The 20,725-nt window shown below is 44.1% G+C and overlaps 1 protein-coding gene across 1 annotated transcript in view; it reads right to left on the bottom strand.

The window, feature by feature from the left end:
* CAPN6 (calpain 6) overlaps positions 1–3,847 on the bottom strand; it is a 77,513-nt gene extending 73,666 nt beyond the window's left edge. The window contains exon 1 of the mRNA XM_054039977.1: positions 3,670–3,847. The gene's annotated coding sequence lies outside the window, so the exon portion shown is untranslated. The remainder of the gene's footprint in view (positions 1–3,669) is intronic.
* Positions 3,848–20,725: the final 16,878 nt, after the last annotated feature.

The following is a 20,725-nucleotide window of genomic DNA, read 5'->3' on the forward strand; positions in this document are numbered from 1 at the left end:
CTAGCTTTTAGTTCAGTTGAAGAAATGTTCTAAGGGAAAGACACATGTGTGTGTAAGACTGTGTAACCAAATAAACCGAGAGGTGCCAAGCATTTTTAGTTGTACAGTTATGACAGTCCTCTTGCTGTATGTCTACAAAGGGGAAAACTACCTACAGTATCTTGCCTTAAACTTTCTAGTGAGAATATATTTATCTGTATATTCAGACCAACTCGGGAAATACAGGAGAGGGATGGTACTGAGCAGACAAGAGTACCAGGCCAGAGGTAATCAGATGGGACTGGCCATTACCCAGGGAAACGGCAACAACTGCTATTAGTAGACGGTGTCAGGGACTCTAGAGAAGTTTCCATTTGCAGCCAGATTTAATTCTTACGGTGAAGGAGGACATGAGCACATACATTTTCTGGCACTGGGAGGTACCAAAGCTAGCAACAGTTCTGCCACAGCTACATTATGATGTTCTAATGAAGCTTTTCTTTTTGATCACACTATGACAATGTATGAGTTCAAAAGGAATTATTTGGGGAAAGGTCTGTGACCTGTCTTATACAGGTGGTCAGACTAGGTGATCACAATGGTCCTTCCTGGTCCTATTAATTTGCCCCTACACCGATTACGGACTGGGAGCTAAGAGAGAGGAGGCTCATATTACAAAGAACACTATAGTCTGAAAGGTAACTGAAGCTTCCTGGCCCAAGTCCATCCTTGATGTGACTCCATCTGCTTCACTGAAGTTCTGCAAGAATGAATTGCACCCTATAGCTTGTTTTATGGGTTATGTTGATGTGATACACCCTGTCTGAATAATTTTTTTAAAGAACGGAGCAGGAGGGAATTTTTCAGTGGTGGGTGAAGCAATTCCTAAGGGCTAGACTCTGACTTGTACGACAAGTATTATTATGTTCCTACACAGGCTACCGTAACTGGGGTTCAGGTCTGCAGCAATCAACAGGGCTGCTTGCCTGCTTATACCCTCCCTGGAGCAAGTGGATGGGGAGTAGATGGGGAATGGCTGGAGCCTTAGCTCTATGCCACTACTTGTTACTGTGGAGTGGGTAGTAATTTACTTTGGGACTGCCCAGCAGTAAATTAATCTCTAGGCTCAAGGTGAAAGCAGGGATGGAAATTTGAATCACACGTGTGCCAGGGAAGCACAAGCCCTCCCAGGACTACTCCTGGGGAGGTGGAGTTTATGCACGATCTCTTGGTCAGGCAGTGTCTGAAATCACAACCTAGCCATATACAAAGCTGGCAAACATTTGGAGACCCTTCTAGATGAAATGTGCTATAACATTGCAGGAAAGTACAAAGGTGACCCTAGGCTACATCTGTGCAATCCTATTATCTCTGGATTATGTCATCAGTTAAAAATTTGTAAACTCACTTAATGTTAATGAGGTTACTCAAGTGCTTCAGGGCATGAGCTGAAGGTAACAGGGTTCCTCGGGTGTAGCTAAGCACCTCTGTTACTGGTGATGATGCACATGGTAGAAGGAAGCCAGCTGAACTCTCAGAGCTCAGGCTGAGTTTTCAGGGCTGGCAGTTAGAAAACAAAACTTTGAATTTGCAAACCAAGTAAACTCCACATGTGCCAAAAAAGAGTTGGCGGTTATGGAACTTTTTCAGTCACAGCCACTCTGAGTCAGTACAATACATGTACCTAGAGAAACACCTCTAGATTTGTCCAGTCCCTTCCCCCTCAGTTGCCCTGTAGAGGAAAAGTTTCTCATCACATAGCTGCCTGGGAAATATATGTTAACTGCTTTTCCCTCCATGTGTGAAGGAGTAGAAGGATCAAGAAGAGATGGATTCCGCAGAAGAGCCATATTACTAGCTCAGAAGTCTAGCATTTCATCAAAAGTCAGGCACATTTTAGAAAAAGGATGGTGCTTGAATCAAAGCTACATTTATTGGTGGGGAGTGGAAAGTACCAGCACATTTTCTGCTGTTCATGTACACATGCTGACGCACAGAATCCACTTACCATTGTATCCCTTCTAAGGCAAATGTGCTGCATCTGTTCTCAGGTATAGAATACCTTCTTAAAAGGAATATGTACACCTATGATCATGTTTTGTGTATGCATTGGTGACCTTTTATCCATTTTAAAGCTACATCAGAATGTACACATAGTAGTAAATATTATAGGCATACATTTCCCCAAGTTTGAGTCTTAAGGAGATTATACAAGCATTTTTCTTGTCCTACTTCTCAAGTATTCAGAAAGTAGGAGCGTAGCATGCTAATTTCTGCTCATGAAAAAATACAGCTGAGATACTTTGTATTTTTGCCTCCTGCTGCTTTCTCTGAAGCGGTGTAGCCCCAAACCACACCCAGTTTGGTGCCTTGCACATTATGTAGAATCCAACTCTATCAAATTATTCCTAACAACCTGTTCTTTAAATAGATCAGCATAGTAATTCCCTTTTTACAGATGGGAAAATTGAGGCACAAAGGTCCAGATACTTAAAAGTACCTTGGTGCCTAACTCTCATTGGTGTTTTTGAAAATCCCATTAGGCACTTTTCTGAATCTTTAGGTATCTAAATATCTTTGAGGATCTGAGCCAAAGTGACTAAGGGCCAGATTTTAAGGCATTTAATTGCCTAATGGGATTTTCAAAAGCACCAAAGAGGAGTTAGGTGCCTAATGGGATTTTCAAAAATACCTAGGTGCCTATCTCAATTTTAAGGTACCCAAATGCCTTTAAAAAGCTGCCCCTAAGTGATTTATCCAATGGTCATAAAACCAGTTAGTTATTATTCAAATTAATTCCAGAAACAAAGGGTCAGAGCCTTAGACTACACTCTTGATTTGGAAAGGAAATAATTGAGCATGTTTGAATTATGCTATATTTGCAATTAACACTAGTGCAAGCCAGGATAGCATTAAGAATAAGTGTACAGACCAGAGAAAGTGTGCCAATAGAAATGTTTGTGGAATCCTTCTAGACATGTTCTCTGCTTGCAAATAAAGCAGGCTACTTTGTCTTCACAATTCCTAAAAAAACTCTTATTCCTACTCTCACATTCTATTCAGTTTTAACAATGACCATGACAATTAATGAATATGAGTCCATGAATATAAGGTATTCTTGTTAAATTATTTTGAATGCTTACTTATCCATGATGCTAAGCACCTACTTCTTGCTAGATATTATCAACTTCTCTTTTAAAGAAAGATTTAAAATGCCCACGTGAGACTTGCAATAGAAAAGTCCTCAACAAGAACTGATCATACTTTTAAGAAATCATAGAAGGTGCAATTCCGTAGCCCCTGTGAAACTGGTTTAGCAGTGAGATTGTAATCACATTGTTTATCAACACTGGCCCTTCTGATTTTTGTGTCTGTGTGGAAGTCACACCTGTAGAACAGTCAGACTCCATGTAATGTTAGACTGATTATCTCAGTAGAAGTGCCTGGGTAGTCATGCTTTTACAATATATCACTTACAAAAACCTGAATCAGTGTTCAGTATCAAACCCAGCCATGATTATCTAAAGTATGTATGTTACTGTGTTATAACAAGTACAGCATGTTCTTACTGTGGTTATCAAAGTGAAGTCGAAATGGTGATTATCATTACTATAAAGAGAGTTTTGTTTCTGGTAACAAATCAAGCAAATCCACTAAACACATTTTAGCTTTATTAACATTGGCACTTACCTGGCTTATATAGTCTCTGCTCCTGAGCTGTCAGGCAAACAAAATCTCCAAAATCAATACTGCAAACAAAGAGTCCCTGGCTTCTTAACCTGAAATTTCTTTGGACTGTACCAAGATCTGATCATCAGAGGGGAGGCTCAGAATAACTTCAGAAATTTTTGTCCTCCAGTCTAACTTCTGCTTGCAGTAGCTGATTATGAGTCATAAGGGAAAATATGACTAGAAAGAACAAGGATGCTGTCTCTTGTTTATTCCATGGTAAACTCTGTTAACTGGTTTTATGGCTACAACAGTGATGCAATTTTTAAAGAGCGGACAATAAGGGAAGGGAGTTTTGTGAGGATTCTGGACATTCTGTTGTGACAAACAGAACATATTCTACCACATCATAAAAACGGTATTCCTTATTAGTTTGCAAAATATTCCTCAGTTAAATAGGGGATTTGTCATTGTTTTGCCTCAGCTTATCCCTTCAACGCATCTCTGCCAGAATATGCCATTATAAAAAGGTTAAAGTGGAACATGGAAGGGGTTTCACTGAGCCCTAGTTTTTGCTGCATCTCCTGAACAGCAGAACATAGCAGGCAAAGCCCAGATGAGAGGCAAAGGTGGTTGTCACCTCTGTGCCCTCTGAATTTTGGAGGTCTGCCCAAACCCCAGAGGCTGCTCTAAGTTATGGTGGCCATGCGTGGCCAGATAGGGGCCACCAGGTTGCCCTGAATAACCAAAGCACTCTGTTCTGGCTACAACCCCTCATATGCCCTTGGCATATGCCTAAATTGCATGTGGCATAGTGCCTCTTCTTTGGTCCTAAGGCATCTGGGGAATTTATCAGCATGGGGGTAGCACGGGAGCAGCATAAAGGGGCTGGAATGTAGCCGAGAATCAGGGCCATTGGGAGGCAGATTTGCCTAGTGGTCTGTGTAGGGTTGGGAATCAGGAACTCTTGACCTCCTAATCCTGGCTCTGCCACTAGCTGGCTGAGTGAACTTGGGAACATCACCCGAGCAGTGATAATGTTCACAGCTTAAATAAATGTGTGTTCTTACAGTAGCCACCTTTGATTAAACAGAGAGCCAAGTAAATAGAGTTTTATTTGATCAGTACTATATTTTTCTTTAAAAAATGAAGGAAGAGACAGTTTGTACAAGGCCTTTAAGTGACTTCCAGATAAAAAGCTAGAAAAACAACATCCCTAAATGTAAGGCCAAGATACTCAGAGTTTCTTAAATTAATGAATTAAGACTCCATATTACATCTGTGTTGAACATATCTAAACTACAGCTCTGATGCAGCAAAACATTTATAGTTAAGCATGTGATTAAATATTCAGCTAAATCAGGGGCTACATGAGCAAATACACAACATTAACAGTCCTATTCTAGCATGCTCTTAGTCCATTCTAAAATTTGGGTTAGATTCTTTGGGTGGGTGGATATTCCTGTCTTCTTTAGTTGATTCAAAATCCTGGTCAGGCATTTCTAGGCTCTTTCTGTAATGTTATACCCGGAAATGAGTGCTCTAGTAACAACTGGATAGGATTCATGGCAGAGTTACCATATTCGGTCAGTACCTCTGAAATACCCTACTTTGTATGTTGTAGCCACGCTATGTAAAGCATTTATAAATGGTGGATGTAGTTTATAGGAATAGAGTGGTAGCCCTTTAAATAGTTTATGAGCCCTCTAGTGGGACTTACAAAGTTCTACATATTAGAACCCACTAGAACCCCGCCAGAGGAGCAGTGAGAATATATTACTCCTGGGGGCATTCTGCGTCAAAAAGTTAAAAATTCAGTGCCAAAAAATTTAAAATTCTGCGCACAATATTTTTAAATTCTGCAAATTTTATTTGTCAAAATAACACTACATAATCATGCCAGTTTCAATGATTTTGGCAATTTATTTCAAAATACCCGTCAGCAAGTATGTCTGTAACGATACAGACCCACCCAAAAATTCCTCCAGGAGCAGAGAGTTAAAGAAACCCCTATGACAACCCCGTTCCTGTCTCTCTGCCCTCTTCGTCCCCCCCAGAGCCCAGCAAGGGGGCCAGACACTCACAACCCCCCCCAAAGCCCACCTGCAGGCCCCCCCCAGCCAATACATCTGAACCCCCTTCTTCCCAGAGCCCCACCCCAGCCCAGATACCTGCACCCTCCCATCCCCCGGCCCAGATACCCCCCCAGAGTCCAGCTGCAGGACCCCCCCTTGCCCAGACACCCGCACCCTCCTCCCCCCCCAGAGCCCAGCTGCGGGCCCCCCCCTTGCCCAGACACCCATCCCCCCGCCGAGCCCAGGGATCCAGAGGGAGAAACAGCCTAATGCTCATTCCCAGGCTTGCACAGAGTTTCCTGCATGCCGCCCTCTCCTTCTGTCACGGCATGTTGGGAACTGCAGCTGCCAGGAACCCTCTAGCTCCCTCTCCCTCCCCCAAGTAGTGTCTTCTATGTGCAAGCTGGTCTCTGCCATGTCCAATGGCCCCTAGTGGTGGCTAGAAGCACTGCAGCCCATTTCTGTTGGGAAAAGGAAATTCTGCACCCACAATGTTAATTTCTACTAGTGTGCTGTATATGTTCAGTAACCATGGCTATTTGGACTCCATTGTGCCTGTGCGGCTCCTTCACATTATGTCTGTTATGTAAAGAACAAGAGACCTAAGAGTGGTGTATGCAGAGAGTGAGGAGATGACCTGGTGGAGGGCTGTGATATGTTATAGCACACCTAGCCTGTGCTAAAGTTCACCTGGTGAATTTGTGGTGAGAATTTTTTCATATTGGTATTTTATATTAAGGTGTAACCCATGAGCTGTGTGTGCTTTAACACTGCTTTGGGACAAGACATTCACTGGCGCTCTTGAAGGAACCACAGCTCTCTCTTCGAAAGAGAAGAGAACTTGACTGCTTCTGTAATGATCGAGGGCACGGAGACAGCTTCACTCTCAGGGCCGCCCGGGGGGGGGCAAGTGGGCAATTTGCCACAGGGGCCCCCACGAGAGTTTTTCGGGGCCCCTGGAGCGGGGTCCTTCACTCGCTCTGGGGGCCCCAGAAAACTCTCATGGGGCCCGGGCTCCTGGAGCTTCTACCACTCCGGGTCTTCGGTGGCAATTTGGTGGCAGGGGGTCCTTCCGCTCCGGGACCCGCCGCCGAAGTGCCCCGAAGACCTGTGGGGTGGGGGGTCCTTCCGCCCCAGGACCCACCACCAAAGTGCCAGGTCTTCGGCAGCAATTCAGCGGTGGGGGCCTCCTGCTGCCGAAGACCTCAGGCCCCCTGAATCCTCTGGGCAGCCCTATTCACTCTTCCTTCAGAACAGTGCCAAAACAGGTAAGGGGGGGGGGGGGGCAAAAAACAAAGGATCCAAACTACCACTACACAGAACAATGTGGTACACCAGTGTTCTGGAAAGAGCATCCCCAGGATGTGGAACTGCAGTGTTGTAAAAGTGCTGCCCAGGCCATCTTGTGAGGTCATTTCTAGCAGCCTCTAGCCTTGTTGTTGCAGATGTGATAAGGAACATTCCGACACCATTTTCTAGGGGTTACATCCATCAGGAAGTGAAATTAAAACAGTAGATCTCCCAAGGGTTCTGATTTCCTTGCTGTAGGAAACTGGAGTACATTACCCACAGGCATCCATGTGGCCCTACATCTATAACACGACGGAAAGCTGGTGGATTCAATCTGCTTGGTCAGACAGCAAAATTCTCTTTCACCAATGGAAAAAAAGCAGGGAACAAGATCAATTGGATTGTCCAACAAGGGATTATATAGTATCATAGAACACAGCCCCGTCCTATAGAAGAGCCACTTCTAGGTAGCTGTCTCAAAGTCATATATTGCTATTATACTAAATAGAATAGTGCCTGACAGGGCAAAACCTTCAGCTTCCAAACTAAACAGCTTCAATCTGACGTGTGACAGGACTGAGAAAAAAATCTCTGAATACATCACTACTCTTATTCCCTGAACATTTTGGAAGATTATGTTGGGTCATTTCTTGTTTGACTCTACTCACCTTACTAACCACAAACACTTGAACATATTGTACAGTGAACTATATGGTGTCTAGTTTAGATTTTTGCAGACTGCCTTCCATTAGGGACATTTTCTGTTGATTGCAAGGGTCTATCCCTCTCACTAGGCAGGGAAGTTAGTTAGGAGAATCTCCTGACTGATGACACTATATGCACTTCAATGTTTAGAGCCTAGTCAAGTGAGTAACTTCATTGATTGCAGCATTCAGCAGGATTAGATCCTTAACTACAGGCCAGCACTTTTAAATGAAAGGACTATTCCGAGCTAACATTTGTGTTTTCCCTTTTCTTTAAGTGTACGTTTTGTTTAACATGCTATTACCGTGTTCAAATGACTGTACTTTAAATGTAGTCGATGATAGCATGATATTTTACAAAGCTGCTTATAAAACAGAGTACATGCAATTTTGATCTCAGAAACAAGTTATTCCATGCCTTCTTTTCTTTTGAGAGAGAGCCAAACAGGTCTAGTAGTGTAATGTATCGCCTTAAGTGACAGTGTACTAAGTTAAAAAATGTATATATAGGAAGCGATTGCCAAAAACTCTCAGCATTGGCCTAATTCTGCTCCCACTGTGAGAGCAGACTGGGGCCAATGTTGAGCTTTCTGAAACTTCCCCTCATAGTATGGCATTGATGCAGGAAAACACTTAAGACTCTGATTAACTCCAGCCCTATTCAGAAGAGCATTTAAGCAAATATTTAACTTTAAACATTTGCTTTAGTCATTGTCTTCACGTGGATTTAATCATGTGCTTAAATGCTGTCCTGAATAGCAATGCTCTCTGAATTGGTGCCTACATTAGGCCTGGGCTAACATGAATTATTAAACGTAGTGATGAGAAATTACACTGCCTATTATAGTTCAGCAGGGACCAAGCCCACTGCAAACTTATATGAGAGTCCTGGGCCTCAGAGCCTGAGCTTGGAAGAAATCCCTTAATAAGACACATCCCCATGGAGGGGAACAGACCTAGCAGCGTGTACGTATAAATTTGTGTAATGTCTGGTTCTGACACGACTGCCGCCTTTTGGAAGTGTTAATACATGACAAATATCTGCAAAATCATAATGTGATAGAGTCAGGCCCAAAGATCATTCAAGTCAATGGGAGTTTTGCTGCAGTGTAATATTGATTTGGCATGTGCGAGTATCCTAGTCCACAGAAAGAGGAGTTGTTTTTCTCTCCCCACCCAGAATAAAAGTCAAGATTGTTTTTCATGGAAGCTATTCTGTCACCACGCAGGCTGCTAAACCAGCCAGCTGGAGGGATCTTGTTTATGTCAGAATAGGTGCCCCAACTTTACTTCTTTACCTCTGGTCCCATTCCTGATTGCTTGACATAAATATCTCATACCACGGACTTCAGCAGAGCTAGTTGGGTGAGTGAGGTGATGAGATTTTTCTCCATTAATTTATTTACCAGGCCCCAACAGCATTCTTGGCACTTTGCAAACAAATGCCTAACGCTGTCAGTTTCTCACTTTCCGCCAACACGCCATTCATCAATTATTAACAAATTGCCCCGTGCAAATAAGTTAATAAAACATGAGGTTGTTTCCATCAGGGATTCTCCTAAAGGCTGCATGTTTATTTTAGTTTTTTTCATTTAAGCAGTTTTGTATGGAGAAGGACCCAAGAGGCAGCATTTGGATCCCAGTCAAGATTCACGTAAGGTTTAGCCTTGGGTTCACAGTTTGGGTTTGAGGCTGAATCAAGATTAGGGCTAGGACTCAAGGGCACCAGTCTCTTGCATTCTGTTCTTGAGAGATTTTGGCCACATCTGACCTGGACTTTGAAAATAGTCCCCTTCCTGCTTTTTATTAGATCCAGAACCCAAGCTGCAGGGTGGGTTTTTCAGGGATGGGAACCTGAACCCTTCTCCACTGAAACCTGATTTTGACCTCTCTTTATTTTTTTCAGCTCTTTAGGGGTGAAATCACCACATATTGTAGGACTGAATAGGGAGAAGGCAATGCATGCAAAGATTTCAAAATTCAAAGGGTTAAAGTCTACCGGTGGATTCACATGTTCAACTCCCAGTGACTTCAGTGGGCGTTGTCTGCAGGCAGGTTTTTGGGTGGTCCCCGGATGAGTGTATCTGAGGGCACAATTTATCTTGAAGACATTATTTAAACACATTCTCTGGAAAGAATTCTAAACACTGTGAAATAGACATAAAGGGCCTGGTCCTGTTTCCACTGAAATCAAAGGGATTTAATGGGAGCAAGAGCAGGCCAAAGCAGTAAATCCAGTCTCCAAACCCTACAGTGGGCATCAGGAATGGAATCCAGGCAGTGGCTGTGAACAGCCTATTGGAGGACCCTACGGTGAAAGAGGAGAGTAGTTGCGGCTGATGAGATGGGTGGGGATGAGGGTGAGGATTTTTGAGGGCAGGCTGGTCTCATGTGGGAAGGAGGCAGAAGATAGAGAGAGGAATGAGGTTTCCAAAGCAGCCACAGCTCCAGGGAAAGCACCCACACCTCACTGGACAGGCCAGCAGCTAGAGTAGGGGGCAGTGTTACTTTGCAAAATGACCATAATTTAAAAGTTCATCTGGAGCCGAAGAGGGCTACAGTCACCACTGCTGTTTCCTCTACTCCATCCCCTCCCCACAACAAAATAACTGCACAGTCTCTGCACCAAGCTGCTTTTCAACAATACCAGTCCATGGCCAAACACGGAGGTACAAAAAAGCACTGAAAGGTGCATGCTCACTTCCTCTTACGCCTCACAAGGCTGAAGTCATCACCTCCACTGTATGTACTGGCACTGCTTGCCCAAGTAATGAGACGCCAGGGGTCCCTTCAGAACCCATCTCCCCTGTGGTACCATGATATTGCACAAAACCTGGAACTGGCCATGATTAGCATATTGATTATTGATTGAAAACTCAAATCTCGGAGAGAGACAGCAAAGGGAGCTTTCATTCAGCTTTGCACTCCCATATCCTCCTGTTGTCCAGGGGCCTATCTGGCCCTCTATGTAAATTATAGGAGCCTTGCCAAAGTTAGAGCAACCCTAAGGCTGCTGTTTTGCTTGGGCTGCCCAGAGTCTCCAGGAGCCAAGGGCAACTGAGAATAGGCAGAGCCCACTGCCTCCCCACACCTCGGGGGGCCATTCCCTACCCCTAAATGCCCGCTCTACTGGGGGCTGTGAGAGAAGCTCGTGTATAGCTGCTCCACCAGTGCTGTGCTGGTAAGAGAGCCCCTTATGCAACAAAAGGGTCTATCATACCACCAGATCTAGTATATTCATGATAAAGATCTCCTGAATTTCACATTTTTAAAAATAAGAAGTCTGATTCTTTTGAACGGCAAAAGCCTCCTTTTGGGTCCTCATGGCAGATTTTACCTCATGCCTACAAGGTCAGAGCAGAATATTGAAGCCAAAAGGAAAGTAGAACTTGGCCCACATAATTACGAGTAGAAATGAGACTGTCACCGGCTCACTAGATGGCAGTGTTGTTTAATCTTAGCCTGCTGCTGACCCACTGTCTCAGCCTTTCTCCTGGTTACCCAGGGTTGTGTATTGTGTGGATTTTCATGCAAGTTAGCCAGGCGCGTCCACAAAATGCTGAACTTTGCAGACTCCGCATCCTCCCGTGAATTTCTGGCCCAGTTTGGCAGAGGAAAGGATAACGGAATGGTGCGGTCCAGTAGGCTGGTCACGCTGGTTAGGCTCGCCTTGGCAGCTGCTGTAGTATGGGCTCTGCATGTCACAACATATTCCTCATTATAATTATTCATATTACTTAGTGCCTAGGCCAGCGTTTCTCAAATGCAGCCGCCAGGGGCTTTTCTTGCGGCTACAGCCTCCTGGGATGTGATATGGGGATAGGGTGGGGGGGCAAAGTAGAGCCCCCTCCCCCTCCCTGTTGCTCCTAGATGCACTGCCCTGGTGTTGGTTGCTGGGGCCAGCAGCAGGGCTTGGGCCCTGCCTCCCTCTGGAGTCACCCGGGGCACAACGCTGTAGGAGCAGGCAGCCAGTGAGTTCCCCACCTTCACAGGGATGGTGGGACCCAGGCTTTGGGCTTCAGCCCTGGGGTGGCAGAGCAGCAAGTGCTGGCCAAGGGGCTTTGGACCCCAGCCCTGGATTCCGGCTGTGCAGTGGCAGGCCCCAGGCTGTGGCCACATGGCTTCAGGCTCTGACCCTGGACCCTGTCCTCTGGCCACGGGGCTTCAGGGTCCGGCTGCGGGGCATCAGGCTCCAGTTCCCCGCTACCTCCTCCAGCCCCTAACCCCCATCTCCCCTGGCCCACACTGCCTCCCCCAACCCTCCATCCAGGGCTTAATTTGTCCCCAGACTTGCCAGGGCTGAGTAAATCTGCTGTGAAAAGTGATACTTGTATGTTTGTTAATATCACTTTTCACAACAGACTTACTAGCTAGCAATAAATAAATTACAGTGATTTGGACGTGTCTATGTGCATATTTCTTTGATTTTCCTAAAGCTAATTAAGTATTTTAGGAAAAAGCATGAGAGCGACCACCAGCCAGAGGTGGTGGCCGCACTCTGAGGCCACCAAAAAATTTGTCCTGAAAACCCCCCTGGCCTAGGCACCCTAGTCATGGACCTGAACCCCGCTGAGCTACAGTGAAGAATGTGAGGAGCTCAGATATTATGACAAGTTTCAGAGTAACAGCCGTGGGCTGTAGTCCACGAAAGCTTATGCTCTAATAAATTTGTTAGTCTCTAAGGTGCCACAAGTACTCCTGTTCTTCAGATATTATGGTAAGTGCCCAAGATTCATAGATTATAGGACTGGAAGGGACCTCGAGAGGTCATCGAGTCCAGTCCCCTGCCCGCATGGCAGGACCAAATACTGTCTAGACCATCCCTGATAGACATTTATCTAACCTACTCTTAAATATATCCAGACATGGAGATTCCACAACCTCCCTAGGCAATTTGTTCCAGTGTTTAACCACCCTGACAGTTAGGAACTTTTTCTAATGTCCAAGATAGTGCATACAATGCTGAGGTTAATATTTCCTAAAAGACACATAAGAATAGCAGCAAATGCTATTATTTGCCATATGTCAATCATGCTGAAAAACACACACATGAAGAAACTCACCCCAGAGGAGCTTAAAGGGGATACTAGGCTTTTTCCCTCTGAATTGCCATTTGTATGCTGAATGTTGTGTAAACATTGACTGTTAAAAGAACAGCCTGGAGCACTTTTGTTTCACAGTGAAACTCAGGTAAAGCCGTTCCCATCACAGGGTCATGAGAAAGGCTCTCAACTGAACTGGTTCCTCCTTCGCCTGAACAGCTGAAGGCCACTAAAACTGAGCTACTTCTAAATGAGTTTAAAATCAAAGCATCGCCTAAATGTCAGGAAAACAGGCGCTTCAAGTGGCATTTCCTCACTTCGGGACATGGGAAGGTATGAAACGTCTTCCAGAATGATCCAGCAAAATCCCACCCTTACACAGCGCAATTCAGAAAGCGAAGACAATCACAGACATCAGCCTGGCTGAGGCTCATATGCAAGAGGAATAAAAGGCCCAGGCATCATGTCTGACTTTTCCTAGTTCTTATGAAACTTGCATTGGTGGCAGCAGCAGTTCACATCTGGGTCTGAGCCATTAATGGTTTCACCTTGGATATTTTTGCCATATAAGGGCTTTTGTTAGACAGATGAGCAAATATGTCAGTGAAGCACATATCATCCATTGGGTGGGCTGCCTCCAAGCCATTAAACACATGGCTCTTTCTTTTGGAAGATCCATGTATGCTGCTGATTATGGAAGATATCTGCTATTTATTAGGCATATTTATACATATGTTGGCCTTCAGTACAGAGCTCTTGGGAACCATTCATTACTATGGGAAAGCTGCTTACAATGACACCGAATTTAAAACAGAGCAAAACTATAGACTGAAGTAGCCTTACAAGAAGACTCTGAGCCTTATCATCTGAAACGGGCCCAGCTCTGTCTTGTCTTTGCCATTTATTATCCTGCTTTGACTATTTATTGTTATGGAGGACACTGGAGGTTTAGAAGGGCATGGACTATTCCTAGTAGCCATTTTTTTTTAACCTGTAGCAATGAGCATATGCCAATATTTAAATACAATCTTGTAACTAATGCTGTGAGTTAACCAGTACATATGTAGGACAAGATCCTGTCCTGTGCGGTGATATGTAAGTCTAAAAAAAAAATCCCCGGGAGCAAGTACTGACTGTGAGCCTGTGGCCACCTCCTCTTCTTGGTAGTACTCATGCTTGACAGAGAAACACATGCTTTTTTGGAACAGTAAAGTGCACCTAGAACTGCACCTCCCCCCCATCCTTCTCTGAATCCTGTGCTGTGAAGACAGCTCTTCGACCTGTACTGCATCCAGGGTTGCTTGAGTCTGGTACTGACTGCATGGTCTTAGGAAAAATGCTTAATTGCTATGTATTTTAGTTTCCTCATCTGTAAAATGGGGCTAATTCTTACTCACACAGATGTTAGGATTTATTAGTTAATGGTTATACAGTGCTTTGAGAACGTCTAGTATTATGTTAGTCTCTTAGGTAGTTATAGCCCCCGTTACCCTAATACCTGAATGTCTCACTCTTTTTAATGTATTTATCCTCACAATGCCCCTGTGATGCAGGGAAGTATTATTGCCCCCATTTTATTGATGGGGAACTGAGGCCCAGCTCCTGAAAGGTATTAGGTGCCTAACTTGCATTAGTTTCAAGTGACTTGGCCACAGAGAAAACCTGTGGTAAGGCAGGGGATTAAACCCAAGTTACTTGAGTCATAGGTTAGCACACTAAGTGTTCTCCTTCTGACTGCTAACCAATATAATTAGCTGCTATTTTTACAAGTCAGATATGATCTACTTCTTTGACCCGTGAGGAGCAGCAGCACAGCTTTATTTTGGTATTTAGGGTTATTTCTGTTTCGAAATCTATGTCAAGGACACCTAAAGCAGAAAAGGTGGTTTACATTTTGTAACTGAATAAATCAAAATAAACATGCACCCACTATGTGGGAGATACTGTACCTTATTTGCTCTCTTTCTAGAGGCGTTCCTGCTCTACAGCGAGATCTCTTCTTTGCCTGTGCTTAGAGGGTTGTATTTTCTATTCCATTTTTTGTTACGTTTATGTTGAACTGTGCCATTACAAAATGTGCAGTTGATGCTGCTGCTGGAATAACTCACCCCGCACCTAATTCACCCCTAAGAAGAGTAGGCAGTTCCCCATTGTTAAGCATTAGGAAGACTGAAAAGTTGAACATTTCCTCTGGTAGCTTTAAGGCTTGAATACAGGCCAGCATTTCCTTGTACTTGAACGTGATTGCACACAAGCTAGTTAGATGACATGACAGTCACCATAGTCAGTGTAAACGAGGACAAAGTGTGTTCCGCAACATGTCAGCTAACTGTGATTAAACCTGTTTGCAACAGGCAGGCCCTTAACCTTCATTAGGTTCTCATCAGGACAGATGCAGAAGCACTATTTCATCAAATTGTCGTGAACCTACACCACAAAGCTACCCGAGGCTCACTCACTCCTATTATCCCCTCCCAGGAGCAAGACTTTTCCATGTGGGACCAGTTATCTTCTTGGTTTTCTGAAAAGAGAAGTACAATATAAGCCACCTCTCCACAGCACACTATAAATCCTTAGGAGCCAGGCTCATTCTCAGGACAGGACAGCAGTAGGTGAAGAGAGACACTGTGAATACTCACATGCTGAGCTGACACTTGGCACTTACTGTAAGTTTCAGTCCTGTTGCTCACAGGGCTTAGCATTGCACAGTCTAGCAAGCTTCAGGCATTGAGCTCTTCAGTTGCACTGTTCCTTCATGAACAAAACCCCAGCAGAAGCCTCATTATTTGCCATTTCTGTTCCCGCCCTCGCCCATTAAACTGCACAGCTGCTGCGGCTTAGCCTCATACCACTACAGTCTGTCTTAACCTGCTGCTACACCTACGTTACAATATACTGTTGTGGGGGCTAATTTGATATTTGATTTCAAAATGAGGGCGTGTCTACACTGGCCAGTTTCTGCGCAGTAAAGCAGCTTTTTGCATTCAAACTGCAGACATGTGTACACGCTGTCAAGCCACTTTGTGCGCTGAAACTCCTCAGTTGCAGAGCTGCAAAAAAACCCACCTTGACGAGAGTCGCAATAGCTCCAGCGGTCTATTGCCATTGTAGACACTTGATTGCTTTCTGCGCTGTAATTGGCCTCCGGAGCTGTCCCATAATGCCTCAAGTGACTGTTCTGCCCATTGTTTTGAACTCGGCTGCCCTGGAGACATGCGCCCCTCCCCGCTTTCTAAGAACGATTTCTGACAGCCCATGTGTGCTGTGCTGATCTGCTCCGGGACACAAAGCAAACCATTAATGTGGCATGCTCGTGCTGTTGAACACAGAGGCAGAGGGGTGTGTGTGTGTGTGTGTGTGTGTGTGTGTGTGTGTGTGTGTGTGTGTGTGTGTGTGTGTGTGTGTGTGTGAGAGAGAGAGAGAGAGAGAGAGAGATTGCTGTGCAGAGAGCCCAGGGAGGGAGGTGGGGGCTGATGTTGGGGTTTCCCCTTCCCCTTGCCTCAGGACTGGTTGCTTCCTGCTGCTGTCTGAACTTACAAAACAGCATGCTGACACACTCTTTGTTCCCCAAAACTCACTGTCTCTCCCCTCCTCTCCATACACATACACACACTCCCTGTCACACACTCTCCCCTCCCCTCCCCTCCCCACTTCAGTTGAAAAGCAGTTGGCAATGTAGTAGGATGCCCCTGGAACAATGGGATTGGGAAACCTGCCTCGTGTGACACTGTGCCTACCCCACAAGGCATTGCCAATCCTTCCCAAAGCACCCTGTGGCCAGTTGCACAGTGGGATAGCTACCACAATGCTCTGCTGTCTTTGCCATTGCAAGAGCTGCTAAAGAGGATGTGCTCCAGTGTCACAAGGAGCGCAGTGTGGACACGCAACAGGGGTTTCATTCCAGTGTTTCAATAAAAGTGGTATAACTTGTGATGCAGAAACTTGCCAGTGTAGACATACCCTGAATTGCTATGTTTCTCTCAACAGCCATTTTCTAGACATCAGCTTCCTCTGAATGACAATTAGGACTTCTCTGTTAAAATATGAGCAGTTGACAATAGAACAGCATCTTCTCTTTCATGGTTTCTTTCACTTGTTCCACAGCAGAGAGAGTTTAAATCTAAACTTGTCCACGAGCATTGTTCTCCAAGGATCAGGACCACTAATTCATTCCTCTGCAATTGGACTATCCTTTGAGCAGCACAAAGGAATAAAAATGTCCCTGTCTTCTGCAGCTTCCTAACAAATGTTCAGTTCATAAGATGCTAGAAAATCTCCCCGGTTTGTTTCCAATTTTTTTCCAAGTAGGCTAAAGATAATATTGTTACAATATGAAGCTTCCAGTCAATGGAACAACCATGTCTATAATTTGCAGGCTTTTAACAGATTCAGTTGTATATGGCGAGGTATTTGGTAGGGAGTTTTCTGAATGTTAAAATCATGGTACTATACTATACTAACACAAAACCCATAGCTGTATTAATTCATTTTACCATGAAACTAGAGATCATGAAAAATGAAGATGTTTAGTTGGAAAATGAAGTCCTCTTTTCTTTCCCCACGATACTGGTGTTTAATGGGGATTATCAAAGCAAATGTCCCTATGCCTAGGGGCAGGGGTGCTGGAACAATTTGTACAATGGGGGTGCTGAGAACCATTGAACCAAACTGTAACCCTGTATATGATGGAAACCACTTCAGACCAGGGGGTGTGGCAGCACCCCCAGCACTCCCAACTCCAGCACCTATGCCTATGGGGTGAGAGTATTTCAGTCTCTATGACCATTTACTCAATAGTCTCTCTGCTAAGACTCTTAGTCACCTAGGGCCAGATTTTGACAAGTATGTAGGTTCCTAAAGATGCAGATAAGCATCTAGCTGGATTTTCAAAAGCACCTAAGCAGGTTTGGTGCCTGGATGCAGGCAATTAATCTGCTTAGGTGCTTTTGAAAATCCCACTAGGTGCCTATCTATATCCTTCAGCACTTAACTACCTTTGAAAATCTGTTCCCTAGAAACTGGACAAACTCCCCGATGTGTTTTATGGAGACCACCAAGCAACTGCTCAACTTTAAAGACGTCTGGTGGAAACTCTTATTACTTCTTGAGATTGTGACACAGGATATATGAGTGCATGGAGAAAGTGACCACTCTGCCTTGAAATAAACAACAAAGAGTCCTGTGGCACCTTATAGACTAACAGATGTATTGCAGCATAAGCTTTCATGGGTGAATATCCACTTTGTCAGACGCATGACATCACCCACGAAAGCTTATGCTCCAATACATCTGTTAGTCTATAAGGTGCCACAGGACTCTTTGTTGCTTTTTACAGATTCAGACTAACGCAGCTACCCCTCTGATACTCTGCCTTGAAATGGCAATTGACTACATTGGGCATAAGACTGATATTCTAATGTAGCTGATGAACATCATCCCCAGTGATCTAGAATCTCACTCTGTTTGAACTTCAGTCTTCACGTACCTTTAAAGTAATAAAGCTTCTTGCCCAAACCTAAAGTGCTATATGAATGGCAGCTTCTATTACTAAACTGACATGTTGCAGGGACCTATAAAAATGACATACTTCTCCTTGGCTGTGTTCTGCAAACAGTTTCTAGCTATCACTCTCAGGGTGACTAGATGAATACTTGTTGTTTTACCAGCTGAATGGCACTTCCCCATTTCTCCTGCTGATATTAACAGTGCACTCAAAACACTTAAATTAGAAGATGACACACTCAGAACACAGTTGTTAGAAGAAACAATTTAAATCTGTCCAAAGCAGGTGTTGGGTTCCCAACATTTGCTTGGGTGTAACAACTGTGGGAATATCTCTGCTTAAAATAAACAGGATTCCATGACAAGGATAGTAGTAATTCATTTAGCATAATTTAATATCTATCTCATTTATTGCAACCTCACTTCTTGCAAGTGGCCTAACTGAATGCAACATTCCTGACAACGGTAGATAAACCACCATCAGAAACCGGCTAAAACGTTTGGAGTTGAACTTGATATTTAGTCTTGGCGGGCAGGAAAAATCATACAGATTGAAATTCTCTTCATGCTGGCCCTCTGCACTGGGATGACTTTCACTCAGAGAAAGGTGCCTTCCTGAAGGCGTTATGCTTCCAAATTGTCCCATTGATTGGGACTGTGAGGCAACTGGGTTGGATTATATGTGGAATAAACCATAGCTTCTTGCTTTATTATTGATTAATGCTTAGTCTGTGCACAGCTGCAGATCTTTTGGAAAATGCTTAGCGCCCTTTGCAATCAATGGGAGGTGAACACACTCAGCACCCTGCTGAGTTGGCCCCTAAAGCAGGAAGCTGTGTTGGACACACTTCGTGCACTGCACTATGAACCAAAAGGAAAATCGCGGCAAACTTGTGCGTCCTTTCTATATTTGCCATTTTTTGACAAACAAGGTAGTATTCATGACAGTGTTGGGAAAAGTGCAATTAATGGGAATCTTTACAGTATCAGTGGTTTAGAGCTTGCCACAGACAGAATAGGAAACACAGATCACTGTGAATGATTCCTGTTGTTACAATGCCATAGGTGTGCATGGTGATTAAAAAACATACTGTATAAGACATGATACCTGCCCCCAAACAGTTTACATTCTCACTTTGGAGCCTCATCTTGCAATCCTTGCTCATGCAAAGAGTCCTGACTTCAGTTCAGTGGCACTGAATATGTACATATGGATTTCTCACATGATTACAGTTGCAGGGTAAGGCCATTGATTCTACAACTTTTAAGTGAATGGAAGTTTTGCCATTGACTTCAATGGCTGCAGGATTAGATCCTAAATAGTTTTTGTTGGTTCCAGGGTTCTTGCTGTTTTATTTACTTATTGCAGTACAGTGTTTATTTATTGTGACGTTGGTTTTATATTATACTATGGGGCTAGATTTTCAAGCGTGCACTTCTGCACAGACAGGATTTGCTAATGTGCAACCCTTGGAGTTGTGATAAGGGTCATGTGCAAGTTGGGTGAACACAAAACTACACCTTTGAAGACGGGCATCTATTGATTTACGGAGCTGGCATGGGAGGAGATGCAGATGGCTAGTGGTGGAAGGCAAGCAGTGGAAGTGAGATTTTAGGAGGAACTTTAGATGCTGTACAAGTAATTCTAGATTTGCAGGCCCTCTCTCTGTTAGAAGTGTCTTATTTAGGGAAAAAGCAAGATAAAGATCACTTTATTACAGAGCAATTCATAGCTTACTTTGCAACTGTCTTCCACATTTCACAGAGCAGCATAAGATAAATGTTCTAATACCCTACATAGCTGTCTGCCACATTTTGGGCTGGGATTCAAAGCCAGGAACCGCAGAATCCTTGGATTATTTGCAGCTGACAAGCCTGACAGGAAAAAGTATGTTTCATTTGATTAGAACCAGATTTGCACAGCAAGCAAGGGCTGAGCATCAAGTGGAGATTAGGTCAAGAGACCAACCAAGCGCTTTCCAAACAGATCAGACGTTTTGTTTCAGTCCATACAACAGAAACAGAAAATGGACAGTGTACTTGGGTATAACGCGTCCAGAAGTTAATACATGTATTTTCACTGCTATGATGAAAGAGGGAAACCGAAAGTGAATTGTGTCTATATATTGATCCATGCAGAGTTAGTGGGAATACTGAACTTTGAAGGCAGTATTCTACGCTCACTTACGTTGATCTAAATCAAGAGTAATTTCATGTACGTCAGCAGAGTTTACAGGTGTGTGAGCAAAATCAGGCCCATTGTTTTCCAGCAATGGTCCTTATTAGCCAAATACCATATTGTCCCAATATCATATCTCCTCTGCGAGCTTGTCTACACATTACTGCAAGCGGCAGTGTGAATCTGCAGCACACATCTGAGCAGTAACATCCCGTTGCTGTTAGTAAGTTAGCCCGCTCTCTGGGACTTGCACCGCACCATAACTGGCTCCTCATGGGATGTTAC

Source organism: Malaclemys terrapin, chromosome 9, assembly GCF_027887155.1.
Source record: "Malaclemys terrapin pileata isolate rMalTer1 chromosome 9, rMalTer1.hap1, whole genome shotgun sequence".
NCBI classification, from domain to species: Eukaryota; Metazoa; Chordata; order Testudines; family Emydidae; genus Malaclemys; species Malaclemys terrapin.